Genomic DNA, 15,371 nt, shown 5'->3' on the forward strand with positions numbered 1-15,371 from the left:
ACAGTTTCAACACTACAGAGTTACTGAAGGTAGGACTCAGATTTTGTAGAAACCCCGCGAACTGGCATGTTTTAAAAGACTGAGACAATCCCCTGAACTGTGTACCTGTACACAATTTCAGCATTAGAGTTATTGAAGGTACAATTCAAATTGTTTCAGTGTCTCCTGGATTGAGGACAATAAGTTTATGTAAATTACCCAAATACGCCCTGGACTATCCCAAACCCAGACTGGGAGATGGGCAAAGATTTGGCAGGTAGAGGAACGAACAGTTTACCTGCAGGATGTCCACAGACTTGTTGTAGAGTTTAGTGACTTGCGTGCCTCTGTGTCCGTGGGAGCTCTGTCGTCTGAATTTATGCTTTGCACCTTGGTGGGTCACCCAGGTCAAACAGGTTAAATAAACATCCTACATCAGCGTTCTTGAATTTCCGTCCGGAGCTTGCAATGAAAACTGAGAGGAAGTGACTGATGTGGTGAAGGAAGACCTGATCACCAGCAGAGGTTGAAGGAACTTCTTTGCCACTCTAAACGCAAGTGGGGTAATCGGTAGAGTAAAGATCATCCTTTTACTAATTTACATGGTCCAATATCACCAGATTCAATGAAGAGGACAAGGGAGATCCTGCCAAAAAACTCTCTCGGTGTATTCTATAATTCAGCTGTGATCCCCGGGAATGGACAATGACGGACAGACAGCAGAAAGACCAGCCTGGGAAAACCCAGTGAATAGTCATGTGACCTTCGAAATCGACAAGCGGCCTCTGCACCGTAGACAGAGGGTGTGAATGGTAGCACCGGGACCGACCGGGCAGGCAGCGGAGGGAACGTCGAACCTCAACTGATCACAACGGGAAGAATGGAAATAATAATAAGACAGAGACAAACATCCTCTGACATCTCGGGATGGACATAGAACCATAGAACAGTGTACAGGCCCTTCATCCCTCCATGTCGCGCACATGGGGAGATACAGGCAGGAAACATCCTCTGACATCTCGGGATGGACATGGGGAGATACAGGCAGGAAACATCCTCTGACATCTCGGGATGGACATGGGGAGATACAGGCAGGAAACATCCTCTGACATCTCGGGATGGACATGGGGAGATACAGGCAGGAAACATCCTCTGACATCTCGGGATGGACATGGGGAGATACAGGCAGGAAACATCCTCTGACATCTCGGGATGGACATGGGGAGATACAGGCAGGAAACATCCCCTGACATCTCGGGATGGACATGGGGAGATACAGGCAGGAAACATCCTCTGACATCTCGGGATGGACATGGGGAGATACAGGCAGGAAACATCCTCTGACATCTCGGGATGGACATGGGGAGATACAGGCAGGAAACATCCCCTGACATCTCGGGATGGACATGGGGAGATACAGGCAGGAAACATCCTCTGACATCTCGGGATGGACATGGGGAGATACAGGCAGGAAACATCCTCTGACATCTCGGGATGGACATGGGGAGATACAGGCAGGAAACATCCTCTGACATCTCGGGATGGACATGGGGAGATACAGGCAGGAAACATCCCCTGACATCTCGGGATGGACATGGGGAGATACAGGCAGGAAACATCCTCTGACATCTCGGGATGCACATGGGGAGATACAGGCAGGAAACATCCTCTGACATCTCGGGATGGACATGGGGAGATACAGGCAGGAAACACCCTCTGACATCTCGGGATGGACATGGGGAGATACAGGCAGGAAACATCCTCTGACATCTCGGGATGGACATGGGGAGATACAGGCAGGAAACACCCTCTGACATCTCGGGATGGACATGGGGAGATACAGGCAGGAAACATCCTCTGACATCTCGGGATGGACATGGGGAGATACAGGCAGGAAACACCCTCTGACATCTCGGGATGGACATGGGGAGATACAGGCAGGAAACATCCTCTGACATCTCGGGATGGACATGGGGAGATACAGGCAGGAAACATCCTCTGACATCTCGGGATGGACATGGGGAGATACAGGCAGGAAACATCCTCTGACATCTCGGGATGGACATGGGGAGATACAGGCAGGAAACACCCTCTGACATCTCGGGATGGGGACGATACAGGCAGGAAACATCCCTCTGACATCTCGGGATGGACATGGGGAGATACAGGCAGGAAACATCCTCTGACATCTCGGGATGGACATGGGGAGATACAGGCAGGAAACATCCTCTGACATCTCGGGATGGACATGGGGAGATAAGGCAGGAAACATCCCCTGACATCTCGGGATGGGACATGGGGAGATACAGGCAGGAAAACATCCTCTGACATCTCGGGATGGACATGGGGAGATACAGGCAGGAAACACCCTCTGACATCTCGGGATGGACATGGGGAGATACAGGCAGAAACATCCTCTGACATCTCGGGATGGACATGGGGAGATACAGCAGGAAACATCCTCTGACATCTCGGGATGGACATGGGGAGATACAGGCAGGAAACATCCTCTGACATCTCGGGATGGAACATGGGGAGATACAGGCAGGGAAACATCCTCTGACATCTCGGGATGGACATGGGGAGATACAGGCAGGAAACATCCTCTGACATCTCGGGATGGACATGGGGAGATACAGGCAGGAAACATCCTCTGACATCTCGGGATGGACATGGGGAGATACAGGCAGGAAACATCCCTCTGACATCTCGGGATGGACATGGGGAGATACAGGCAGGAAACATCCTCTGACATCTCGGGATGGACATGGGGAGATACAGGCAGGAAACATCCCTCTGACATCTCGGGATGGACATGGGGAGATACAGGCAGGAAACACCCTCTGACATCTCGGGATGGACATGGGGAGATACAGGCAGGAAACATCCTCTGACATCTCGGGATGGACATGGGGAGATACAGGCAGGAAACACCCTCTGACATCTCGGGATGGACATGGGGAGATACAGGCAGGAAACACCCTCTGACATCTCGGGATGGACATGGGGAGATACAGGCAGGAAACACCCTCTGACATCTCGGGATGGACATGGGGAGATACAGGCAGGAAACACCCTCTGACATCTCGGGATGGACATGGGGAGATACAGGCAGGGAAACACCCTCTGACATCTCGGGATGGACATGGGGAGGTACAGGCAGGAAACATCCCTCTGACATCTCGGGATGGACATGGGGAGATACAGGCAGGAAACACCCTCTGACATCTCGGGATGGACATGGGGAGATACAGGCAGGAAACACCTCTGACATCTCGGGATGGACATGGGAGATACAGGCAGGAAACATCCCTCTGACATCTCGGGATGGACCATGGGGAGATACAGGCAGGAAACATCCTCTGACATCTCGGGATGGACATGGGGAGATACAGGCAGGAAACATCCTCTGACATCTCGGGATGGACATGGGGAGATACAGGCAGGAAACATCCTCTGACATCTCGGGATGGACATGGGGAGATACAGGCAGGAAACATCCTCTGACATCTCGGGATGGACATGGGGAGATACAGGCAGGAAACACCCTCTGACATCTCGGGATGGACATGGGGAGATACAGGCAGGAAACACCCTCTGACATCTCGGGATGGACATGGGGAGATACAGGCAGGAAACATCCTCTGACATCTCGGGATGGACATGGGGAGATTGAGTGTGGTCAGAATCAGAGACGTTTATTTCTCCTGACACTCAGTATTGTCGTGACGCGTGATGTCTTTTGTCAGTAACCTGCTTATGGACGCTGCGTTTGTGTTCAACCAAGGCCTCACATCTCTTGACCTCAACACGGGCCAATGAGCTAAATACCAGAGGCGAGGTTCTCGTGGACAGCCCACAACATCAATTCGGCATTTGACCGAGTTCGGGTTCATAATGGCAGCATAATGAAGTAAATGGAGATTAGGCCGAGATCCCTTGGCTGGCTGGACCCATACCTGACACAACGGAAGATAGTTGTGATGGTTGGAGCTCAATCATCTCATCCTCAGGACATATAACCATATAACGATCACAGCATGGAAACAGGCCATCTCGGCCCTCCTAGTCCGTGCGAACTCTTAATCTCACCTAGTCCCACCTACCCGCACTCAGCCCATAACCCTCCACTCCTTTCCTGTCCATATATCTATCCAATTTTACCTTAAATGACACAACTGAACTGGCCTCTGCTACTTCTACAGGAAGCTCATTACTGGAGGAGTTCCTCAGGGAAGTCTCCTTGAACCAATTATCTCCAGCTTCTTCTTCAATGACTTCCCTTCCATCATGGATTAGAAGTGGGGATGTTCGCAGACGACCGCACATTGTTCTGCGCCATTAGTGATTCCGCCGATGGTGAAGCAGTTCACACCCAGCTACAGCAGGACCTGGACACTCTCCAGGCTTGGGCTGACAAGTAACATTCGAGCCACACAAGTGCCAGGCATTGACCATCTCCAACAAGAGAGGCTCTAACCATCGTCCCTTGACATTCAGTGACATCACCGTCACTGAATCCCTTTCTATCAACATCCTGGGGGGTTACCATTGACGGGAAACTGAACTGGTCTAGCCATATAAATACCGTGGCTACCGGAGCAGGTCAAAGGCTAGGAACTACGGCCTGTATCTCACCTCCTGACTCCCCGGAGCCTGTCCACCATCTACGAGGCTCAGGTCAGGAGTGTGATGGAATACTCGCCCCTCGCCTGGATGAGTGAAGCTCCATCAACACTCAAGAAGCTCGACACCATCCAGTACCAGGCAGCCCACTTGATCGTTACCCCCTTCCACAAGCATCCAATCCCCCCACCATCGACGGACAGTTACAGCAGTGTGTACTGTCTACAAGATGCACTGCAACAACACACCCGAAGTTCCTCAGGCAGCCCCTCCCAGACCCACGGCCACCACCGTCTAGAACAGTGGTTCCCAACCTTTTCTATGCCCCACACCCCTAGGAAACGTTTGATTAATGTTCGCACCCCTACAAGAGTAATATCACATTTGAAGATGAAGAAGTTTAATTTCGAATTCTTGAACCACAAATTGAACCACATACAATACCACGGGGTGAACAAACTGAACTTAAAAAAAAATAAGCTTTTAACGCAGTGCATAAAATGCAAATATAAATTGAGCAATTAGATTCTAATTTATTCAGAAAAAATTGTAAACAGTAAAATCAATCCCAATTGTGAACATAAAATTCAATGACTTCTTTGCTCCTGCTTCTCATTCATGATCTTGTCAAAGCGTGGAACTTTCTCGCTGACTGCAATCCGCAGGTCTGTCTGTAGATTCAGGCAATTCCTAGATTTTGTCTTCATTGACAAACGAGAACTGAATCCAGATTCACACAAGTATGTTGTTGGAAATGGAATGAGGACATGGAGTGCTTTTCCACCAAGTCTTGGGAACATATCCAGTGCTGCACACCAAAACTCCTCCAAAGTCTTGCTTTCAGATTGCATTTCAAGAGCTCAATTTGTCCGCAAATCAATAAGATCTTCCTTCAGCTCTTCATCATCCGACATCTTCTCCAGATTGTAAGAATATGGATTCATGATCCATTCTTCTGAAATCTTCAGGTCTCCAGCAGCAAAATATCCATCAAACGATTCTGACAGCATTTCCAAATGAGCCACAACTTCTTCACGCACAGTAGGAGTTATAGATCCAGCATCATCAACCATCTCTTCTAGTGAAGGAAAATTTGGGAGACTACCTCTTTCCATCCTTCGATGCCAAAGACGTAACTTTTCTTTGAAGGCATTCAACTTTTCACAAGCCTTCAATGTGTTTATCCCTTTTCCTTGAAGAGAAACACTCAGGTCATTCATACGAGTGAAAATGTCAGCTAAGTAAGCCAGCATTTGGGCGATTCCATTGCCCCAACCAGATCACATTCAGGCTCCTCCAGAAAAACTTTGATTTCTTCCCGCAGTTCAAAGAAGCGGGTAAAAGCTTGTCCTCGTGACAACCAACGGACTTCTGTGTGGAAAAACAAAACTGAATGCTCACTTCCAGATCCTCACAAAATGATTTGAGGATGCTGTCATGCGGGTGAGAAACTGCTAGAAAGTTCAGCAGTCTAATGAACAAGGAGACAATTAAGAGAGAGAGAGGACTCTGACTTGGTTTTGATAACAGTTTTAATTGTGACCTTGAGAGAGAGAGAGAGTACGGCGCCAGCTGAGACACGAGCTGGGAAGTCACCATGGTAACAGCTCAGAGCGGTTGAGCTAACGGACGGCTGGAATTTCCAATGGATTATAAAAAGTTGAGGCTGTTGGTCTGATAACGGCAGAGGAGACACAGCATGGGAGAAGTGCGGAAGCTACCCGAGAAACCACTGTGGAGTTTAAGACCACCACGAGGGTGGAGGCCATGGACCGATTAATTTCGACCCGCGATTACCGGTGCGGTAAGAGCTTGCCTGTGGGGGTCTGCTGGTGGGGAACCCGTGCCGTGGGTTAGTAGACCGTTCCCTAGAAGGGGCTCTGTCCGTCTGTGTCTGTGTGGGGTTCACACGAAGTGACTCTAAAGACTTCGGAAGCAAGAACAACTAAAGCTGCCAACGAAATATCAACTCAATTAACTCTCCCACTCTCTCCATCAATTCAACTTGACGCAACACGAAGTGAACTGATCTGCTTAAACTTACCTGACACCGTAAGACTGATATCTACCTCTGGGACTATTATCTTTGTATCCACACGTACATTTATGGAGATAGAAACACAGAAAACATAGAAAATAGGTGCAGGAGTAGGCCATTTGGCCCTTTGAGCCTGCACTGCCATTCAGTATGATCATGGCTGATCATCCAACTCAGAACCCTGTACCTGCTTTCTCTCCATACCCCCTGATCTCTTTAGCACAAGGGCCATATCTAACTTCCTCTTAAATATAGCCAATGAACCAGCCTCAACTGTTTCCTGTGGCAGAGAATTCCACAGATTCACCACTCTCTGTGTGAAGAAGTTTTTCCTCATCTCGGTCCTAAAAGGCTTCCCCTTTATCCTTAAACTGTGAATCCTCGTTCTGGACTTCCCCAACTTAGGAAACAATCTTCCTGCATCTAGCCTGTCCAATCCCTTCAGAATTTTAGACGTTTCAATAAGATCCCCCCTCAATCTTCTAAATTCCAGTGAGTATAAGCCTAGTCGATCCAGTCTTTCTTCATATGAAAGTCCTGCCACCCCAGGAATCAATCTGGTGAACCTTCTCTGTACTCCCTCTATGGCAAGAATGTCTTTCCTCAGATTGGGGGATCAAAACTGCACACAATACTCTAGGTGCGGTCTCACCAAGGCCTCGTACAACTGCAGTAGAACCTCCCTGCTCCTGTACTCGAATCCTCTTGCTAGAATGCCAACATACCATTTGCCTTTTTCACCACCTGCTGTATCTGCATGCCCACCTTCAATGACTGGTGTACAATGACACCCAGGTCTCGTTGCCCCTCCCCTTTTCCTAATCGGCCCACCATTCAGATAACAATCTGTTTTCCTGTTCTTGCAACCAAAGTGGATAACCTCACATTTATCCATATTAAATTGCATCTGCCATGAATTTGCCCACTCACCTAACCTATCCAGGTCACTCTGCATCCTCCTCACAGCTAACACCGCCGCCCAGCTTCGTGTCATCCGCAACTTGGAGATGCTGCATTTAATTCCCTTGTCTAAATCATTAATGTATATTGTAAACAACTGGGGTCCCAGCACTGAGCCTTGCGGTACCCCACTAGTCACTGCCTGCCATTCTGAAAAGATCCCATTTACTCCCCACTCTTTGCTTCCTGACTGCCAACCAATTCTCTATCCACATCAATACCATACCCCCAATACCGTGTGCTTTAAGTTTGTACACTAATCTCCTGTACGGGACCTTGTCAAAGGCCTTTTGAAAATCTAAATATACCACATCCACTAGCTCTCCCCTATCCACTCTACTAGTTACATCTTCAAAAAATTCTATAAGATTCGTCAGACATGATTTTCCTTTCACAAATCCATGCTGACTTTGTCTGATGATTTCACCTCTTTCCAAATGTGCTGTTATCATATCTTTGATAACCGACTCTAGCATTTTCCCCCACCACCGATGTCAGACTAACCGGTTTATAATTCCCCGGTTTTTCTCTCCCTCCTTTTTTGAAAAGTGGGGTTACATTAGTCACCTTCCAATCCTCAGGAACTAATCCAGAATCTAAGGAGTTTTGAAAAATTATCACTAATGCATCCACTATTTCTTGGGCTACTTCCTTAAGCGCTCTGGGATGCAGACCATCTGGCCCTGGGGATTTATCTGCCTTTAATCCCTTCAATTTACCTAACACCACTTCCCTACTAACATGTATTTCCCTCAGTTCCTCCATCTCACTAGACCTTCAGTCCCTTACTATTTCCCGGAAGATTATTTATGTCCTCCTTAGTGAAGACAGAACCAAAGTAGTTATTCAATTGGTCTGCCATGTCTTTGTTCCCTATGATCAATTCACCTGTTTCTGACTGTAAGGGACCTACATTTGTCTTGACCAATCTTTTTCTTTTCACATATCTATAAAAGCTTTTACAGTCAGTTTTTATGTTCCCTGCCAGCTTTCTCTCATAATCTTTTTTTTCCCTTTCCTAATTAAGCCCTTTGTCCTCCTCTGCTGGTCTCTGAATTTCTCCTAGTCCTCAGGTGTGCCGCTTTTTTTTTTGCTAATTTATATGTTTCTTCTTTGGACTTGATACTATCCCTAATTTCCCTTGTCAGCCACGAGTACACTACCTTCCCTGGTTTATTCTTTTGCCAAACTGGGATGAACAATTGTTGTAGTTCATCCATGCGATCTTTAAATGCTTGCCATTGCATATCCCACCGTCAACCCTTTAAGTATCATTTGCCAGTCTATCTTAGCTAATTCCACGTCTCATACCTTCAAAGTTACCCTTCTTTAAGTTCAGAACCTTTGTTTCTGAATTAACTATGTCACTCTCTATATAATAGTTTATAACCTGTATCGTATTATCCAGTTTTAATGATATTAATTTGTAGTAGTAATAAATATAGTCTTAATTTATAGTAACCAGACTCCAGGTGTGTTCCATTTCTGCTAGTCCCTTTCAACTTGTCACGGGATTCGTGACAATGCGATGATTCAAAGCACGCCCCCCTGATCCAGTTGATGATCTTCACACAAGTATCAAGGACTTTCTTCAAATTTGGAGGCAATGTTTTTGACGCCAAAGCATGTCGATGAAGAAAACAATGGGTAACTTGCAAGTCTGGAATCTCCTTTTTCATCAATGCAGAAAAGCCAGATTTATTTCTAAGCATTGCAGGTGCCCCGTCAGTGCACACAGAACTTTGATATCTAAATAGTGTTTGGCAAAGAAGTCTTTCACCAGCTGCATCACATCCTTTGTAGTTGTGTTTGTTTTCAGATCTTTACAAGACAGGAGATCTTCCTTCACAGCACCATCATTGACAAACCTCACTAATGTGATGAGTTGACTACAACTGGAGACATCAGTTGACTCATCCCACTGAATAGAGATTTTAAGAGGACTAGCTCTGACATCTGAGATGACTTGGTCCAAAATATCTTCACTCAAATCACTGATTCAGTTGTGAGTGACATTATTTGATAGGGGCACCTGTTCAATTTTTTTTCTTGCTTCTTTGCCCAGGATAATTGTTGCCATTTCCAATGCACGTGGCTTGATGAGATCTTCCGCAATTGTATGGGGCTTCTTGGATTTGGCCACTTTATATGCCACTTGGTATGAAGCAAGAAGTAACGGTTTTTCAACAGAAACGAAACCTAATTTTGGAAGAGTTCCGTGTGAATCAAAACGAGCTCTTTTGATTTTCAATGACCCAACATCATGTCTTTCAACATCAGCTCCGCCACCCTTGTTCTTAAAGTGCTCTTGAAGCTTGGATGGCTTCGGATTTGAGTTGGAAAACACAACGCTACAAAGAATGCTCTGGGGTTTTTGCAAGCCATCATTTCCTGTTGTGCGAGTGAAACCAAGCCCACATAGTCATCATTCCATTTCCTTCCTTTTGGCATGATGAAGGGTTAAGGGTAAAGAGAAAAATATGAGCTAATATGAGAAAAACTATCTGACCAAGTCAGGGTTGACCGCTTTACTCAACCAGACACGCCTATAGCAAAGTATCGTGGGAAATACGCTTTTGAATATTATATTACAATATTATCTGCGGTTACGCCAAGATAAATCGCCAGGTGGAAATGCTACAGGGACTTATTAGGCTGCTCTCTACTGAACTTACACACCTATTTCTGATGATTACCGGAGATATGAACTCCCGTCACACGATTCAAAGTCCTCGGTGCTAACCATGATACCTCCTCAACTCACACAATTCAAAATTATCAACGGTTCAAGAAAAAAACTTTTTAAGAGAAAAAGAAAAACTTTGAAATTCAAAAACTTCTTTAATGCTTTGAGACAAATACGAATGAATGACTTCAGCTGCTTTTTATCAAAATGCGGCTTTTAAAAATTTTATAATTGAATAACTTACCTACTGTCTGTGGGTTTGGTTTTAACTTGGAGTCATTACTCGATGGTTGATTCAGGATGTATAAAGATTTGGGTATTATGAGATGATCTTCAACTCTGAGCTGTAACTCCCAGGTAACACTGATGAGACTCCTCAACTCTGAGGTGTAACTCCCAGGTAACACTGATGAGAATACTCAATGCTGACTCGGGCAGCGGGAGACTGGAGTGAGTTTACGTCTCTCTTGACTCGGGCAGCGGGAGACTGGAGTGAGTTTACGTTTCTCTCGACTTGGGCAGCGGGAGACTGGAGTGAGTTTACGTCTCTCTCGACTCGGGCAGCGGGAGATTGGAGTGAGTTTACGTTTCTCTTGACTCGGACAGCGGGAGACTGGAGTGAGTTTACGTTTCTCTCGACTTGGGCAGTGGGAGACTGGAACGTGCTTGGGACAAACGTTACTACCACTTCTCAAGGCACACTGGCAGCCGGCTGAGTGATGACTCGTGACTCGTCACTCAAGGACACAAGCCACTCTTTGTCGCACCCCCTGAAATCCCATCTCGCACCCCCTGGGGGTGCGGGCACCCCAGGTTGGGAACCCCTGATCTAGAAGGACGGGAACAGCCGATCCCTGGGAACACCACCTCTTGGAAATCCCCCTCCCAGTCACTCACCATCCTGACTTGGAAACATATCGCCGAACCTTCATTGCCACTGGGTCACAATCATGGAATTCCCTCCATAACAGCACTGTGGGTGTACCTACACCTCGGGGACTGCAGCGGTTCAAGAAGGCAGCTCATCGCCACCTTCTCAAGGGCAACTAGGGTTGGGCAATAAAGCTTGCAAAGCCCACGAGCCGTAAATGAATCAATTAAAAAAGTACAGTGCACTGATCAGTGATCTGGATGATGGGGCGCTAAATTGCATTAGTAAGTATGCAGATGATACTAAGGTAGGTGGCCTTGTGGATAATGAAGTAGGTTTTCAAAGGTTGCAGAGAGATTTAGGCCAGTTAGAGGAGTGGGCTGAACGATGGCAGATGGAGTTTAATGCTGATAAGTGTGAGGAGCTACATTTTAGTAGGAATAATCCAAATAGGACATACATGGTAAATGGTAAGGCACTGAGGAATGCAGTAGAACAGAGTGATCTAGGAATAATGGTGCATAGTTCCCTGAAGGTGGAATCTCATGTGGATAGGGTGGTGAAGAAAGCTTTTGGCATGTTGGCCTTTATAAATCAGAGCATTGAGTATAGGAGTTGGGATGTAACGTTAAAATTGTACAAGGCATTGGTAAGGCCGAATTTGGAATATTGTGTACAGTTCTGGTCACCAAATTATAGGAAAGATGTCAACAAAATAGAAAGAGTACAGAGAAGATTTACTAGAATGTTACCTGGGTTTCAGCACCTAAGTTACCGAGAAAGGTTGAACAAGTTAGGTCTTTATTCTTTGGAGTGTAGAAGGTTGAGGGGGGACTTGATATTTAAAATTATGAGGGGGATAGATAGAGTTGACGTGGATAGGCTTTTTTCCATTGAGAGTAGGGGAGATTCAAACAAGAGGACATGAGTTGAGAGTTAGGGGGCAAAAGTTTAAGGGTAACATGAGGGAGAATTTCTTTACTCAGAGAGTGGTAGCTGTGTGGAACGAGCTTCCAGTAGAAGTGGTAGAAGCAGGATCGGATTTGTCATTTAAAGTAAAATTGGATAGGTATATGGACAGGAAAGGAATGGAGGGTTATGGGCTGAGTGCAGGTCAGTTTGTCAGAGTAAGCGTTTGGCACGGACTAAAGGGGCCGAGATGGCCTGTTTCCGTGCTGTAATTGTTATATGGTTATAAACAGTTATTTTTAAAAGATATTATAAATTACAATAAGAAATAGAAACAAAAATTAAATGAGCAGAGTAAAATGAGTAAAGTCAGTGAGGTAGTGTTCACGGTTTCACTGTCCATTCAGAAATCTCATGGCAGAGGGGAAGAAGCTGTTCCTGAATCGCTGAGTGTGCGTCTTCAGGCTCCTGTGCCTCCTCCCCGATGGCGGAGGGGAAGAAGCTGTTCCTGAATCGCTGAGTGTGCGTCTTCAGGCTCCTGCACCTCTTCCCTGATGGCGGAGGGGAAGAAGCTGTTCCTGAATCGCTGAGTGTGTGTCTTCAGGCTCCTGTACCTCCTCCCTGATGGCAGAGGGGAAGAAGCTGTTCCTGAATCGTTGAGTGTGTGTCTTCAGGCTCCTGTACCTCCTCCCTATGGCGGAGGGGAAGAAGCTGTTCCTGAATCGCTGACTGTGTGTCTTCAGGCTCCTGTACCTCCTCCCTGATGGCGGAGGGGAAGAAGCTGTTCCTGAATCGCTGAGTGTGTGTCTTCAGGCTCCTGTACCTCCTCCCTGATGACGGAGGGGAAGAAGCTGTTCCTGAATCGCTGACTGTGTGTCTTCAGGCTCCTGTACCTCCTCCCTGATGGCGGAGGGGAAGAAGCTGTTCCTGAATCGCTGAGTGTGTGTCTTCAGGCTCCTGTACCTCCTCCCAGATGGCGGAGGGGAAGAAGCTGTTCCTGAATCGCTGAGTGTGTGCCTTCAGGCTCCTGTACCTCCTCCCTGATGGCGGAGGGGAAGAAGCTGTTCCTGAATCGCTGAGTGTGTGCCTTCAGGCTCCTGTACCTCCTCCCTGATGGCGGAGGGGAAGAAGCTGTTCCTGAATCGCTGAGTCTGTGTCTTCAGGCTCCTGTACCTCCTCCCTGATGGCGGAGGGGAAGAAGCTGTTCCTGAATCGTTGAGTGTGTGCCTTCAGGCTCCTGTACCTCCTCCCTGATGGCGGAGGGGAAGAAGCTGTTCCTGAATCCCTGAGTGTGTGTCTTCAGGCTCCTGTACCTCCTCCCTGATGGCGGAGGGGAAGAAGCTGTTCCTGAATCGCTGAGTGTGTGCCTTCAGGCTCCTGTACCTCCTCCCTGATGGCGGAGGGGAAGAAGCTGTTCCTGAATCGCTGAGTGTGTGACTTCAGGCTCCTGTACCTCCTCCCTGATGGCGGAGGGGAAGAAGCTGTTCCTGAATCGCTGAGTGTGTGTCTTCAGGCCCCTGTACCTCCTCCCTGACGGTTTGTAATAGGCACGTCCTGGGTGTTGTGGGATGCCACCTTCCCGAGGTTTCCTGTCCACTGCAGTTCAGTTTCCGGTCCCTCTCATCCCAAACGCTGACCGCTCATTCCTTTCCTGACCTGCTGAGTTCGTCCGATTTATTTTCGCTCTTCACCGCGCTCTGATGCAGAGACTTGGCAATTTCACAGTTGCAATGGAGTCTGGAGCAGACCCTTTTCCGGAGTTGTCCCCCCGACCCTCCCCACCCCTCTGAACCCGACCATGTGAAAATCTGCTGCCTCAGATGGTGCATTCGGACATGTTTGTGAGCATTGCCTGATGAAGCAGGGCCCCTCAAGTTCACGTTCTCATCTGGATCAATACCAGGTCCTTGATTATTCAAATCCACTCTCTTTACTTCAGATCCATGCTTCAGTTAGATTAGGGGGAACGCACTCTGCTCTTATCAACGTCAGCTTTAACAAGCTGGAGCTCTGGGGGGTTTAATTCTGATCTCCGCTAATCCAGTGAGGGCTCAGTCTATTATTCAAAGTGAATCGTCAGGACTTCGTTCTTTTGTCTTGTTGAATCGAGCGGGGCAGAGAGACTGTCGGGGCCACGGCGGGTTACTTGATCATCAAAGCGCAGAGCGGGGAATCGGAGAAATGGACAGCGAGGTGTGGAGTGCAGGCGTAGCAGAAAGAACCGGTGAACATGCCTGATGCATCTTTAATTTCTTAGAGCACCAGTTTTCTTGGTGTTCACCTGGCGGAGAATCTCACCTGGTCCCTCAACACCAGCTCCATAGCCAAGGAAGCCCAGCAGCGTCTCTACTTCCTGCGGAGGCTGAGGAAAGTCCATCTCCCACCCTCCCATCCTCATCACATTCTACAGAGGTTGTATCGAGAGCATCCTGAGCAGCTGCATCACTGCCCGGTTCGGAAATTGCACCGTCTCGGATCGCAAGATCCTGCAGCGGATAGTGAGGTCAGCTGAGAAGATCATCGGGGTCTCTCTTCCCGCCGTCACGGACATTTACTCTACACGCTGCATCCACAAAGGAAACAGCATTATGAATGACCCCACGCACCCCTCATACAAACTCTTCTCCCTCCTGCCGTCTGGGAAAAGGCACCGAAGCATTCGGGCTCTCACGACCAGACTATGTAACAGTTTCTTCCCCCAAGCTATCAGACTCCTCAATACCCAGAGCCTAGACTGACACCAACTTACTGCCCTATTGTCCTGTTTATTATTTATTGTAATGCCTGCACTGTTTTGTGCACTTTATGCAATCCTGGGTAGGTCTGTAGTCTAGTGTAGTTTTTTTCTGTGTCATTTTTTACGTAGTTCAGTCTAGTTTTTGTACTGTGTCATGTAACACCATGGTCCTGAAAAACGTTGTCTCATTTTTACTATGCACTGTACCAGCAGTTATTGTCGAAATGACAATAAAAGTGACTCGACTTGACTAATGACCTCAGAACGAACTGGTCCACCTCACGGTCAGTGAGCAATTTGCAAACCAGAAAACCATAAGGGTTAGAAGCAGAATGCGTCTGTTCGGCCCATCGACTTTGCTCCATCGCGGCTGATTTGTTTCCCCTCTCAACCCCGTTCTCCTGCTTTCTCACTGTAAACCTTTAACACCCTGGCTCATCAAGAGCCTGTCAGCCTCCGCTTTAAGTAAGCTCAATGAATTGACGATCCGTGGCGATCTTCGACAGATTCGAGTGGAACACTGAAAGAAAGGTGGCCGACTGGCAGAGAGCAAGCGCCCAAGAGC

The sequence above is a fragment of the Hemitrygon akajei genome, chromosome 26 (genome assembly GCF_048418815.1).
Source record: "Hemitrygon akajei chromosome 26, sHemAka1.3, whole genome shotgun sequence".
In the NCBI taxonomy this organism is placed as follows: domain Eukaryota; kingdom Metazoa; phylum Chordata; class Chondrichthyes; order Myliobatiformes; family Dasyatidae; genus Hemitrygon; species Hemitrygon akajei.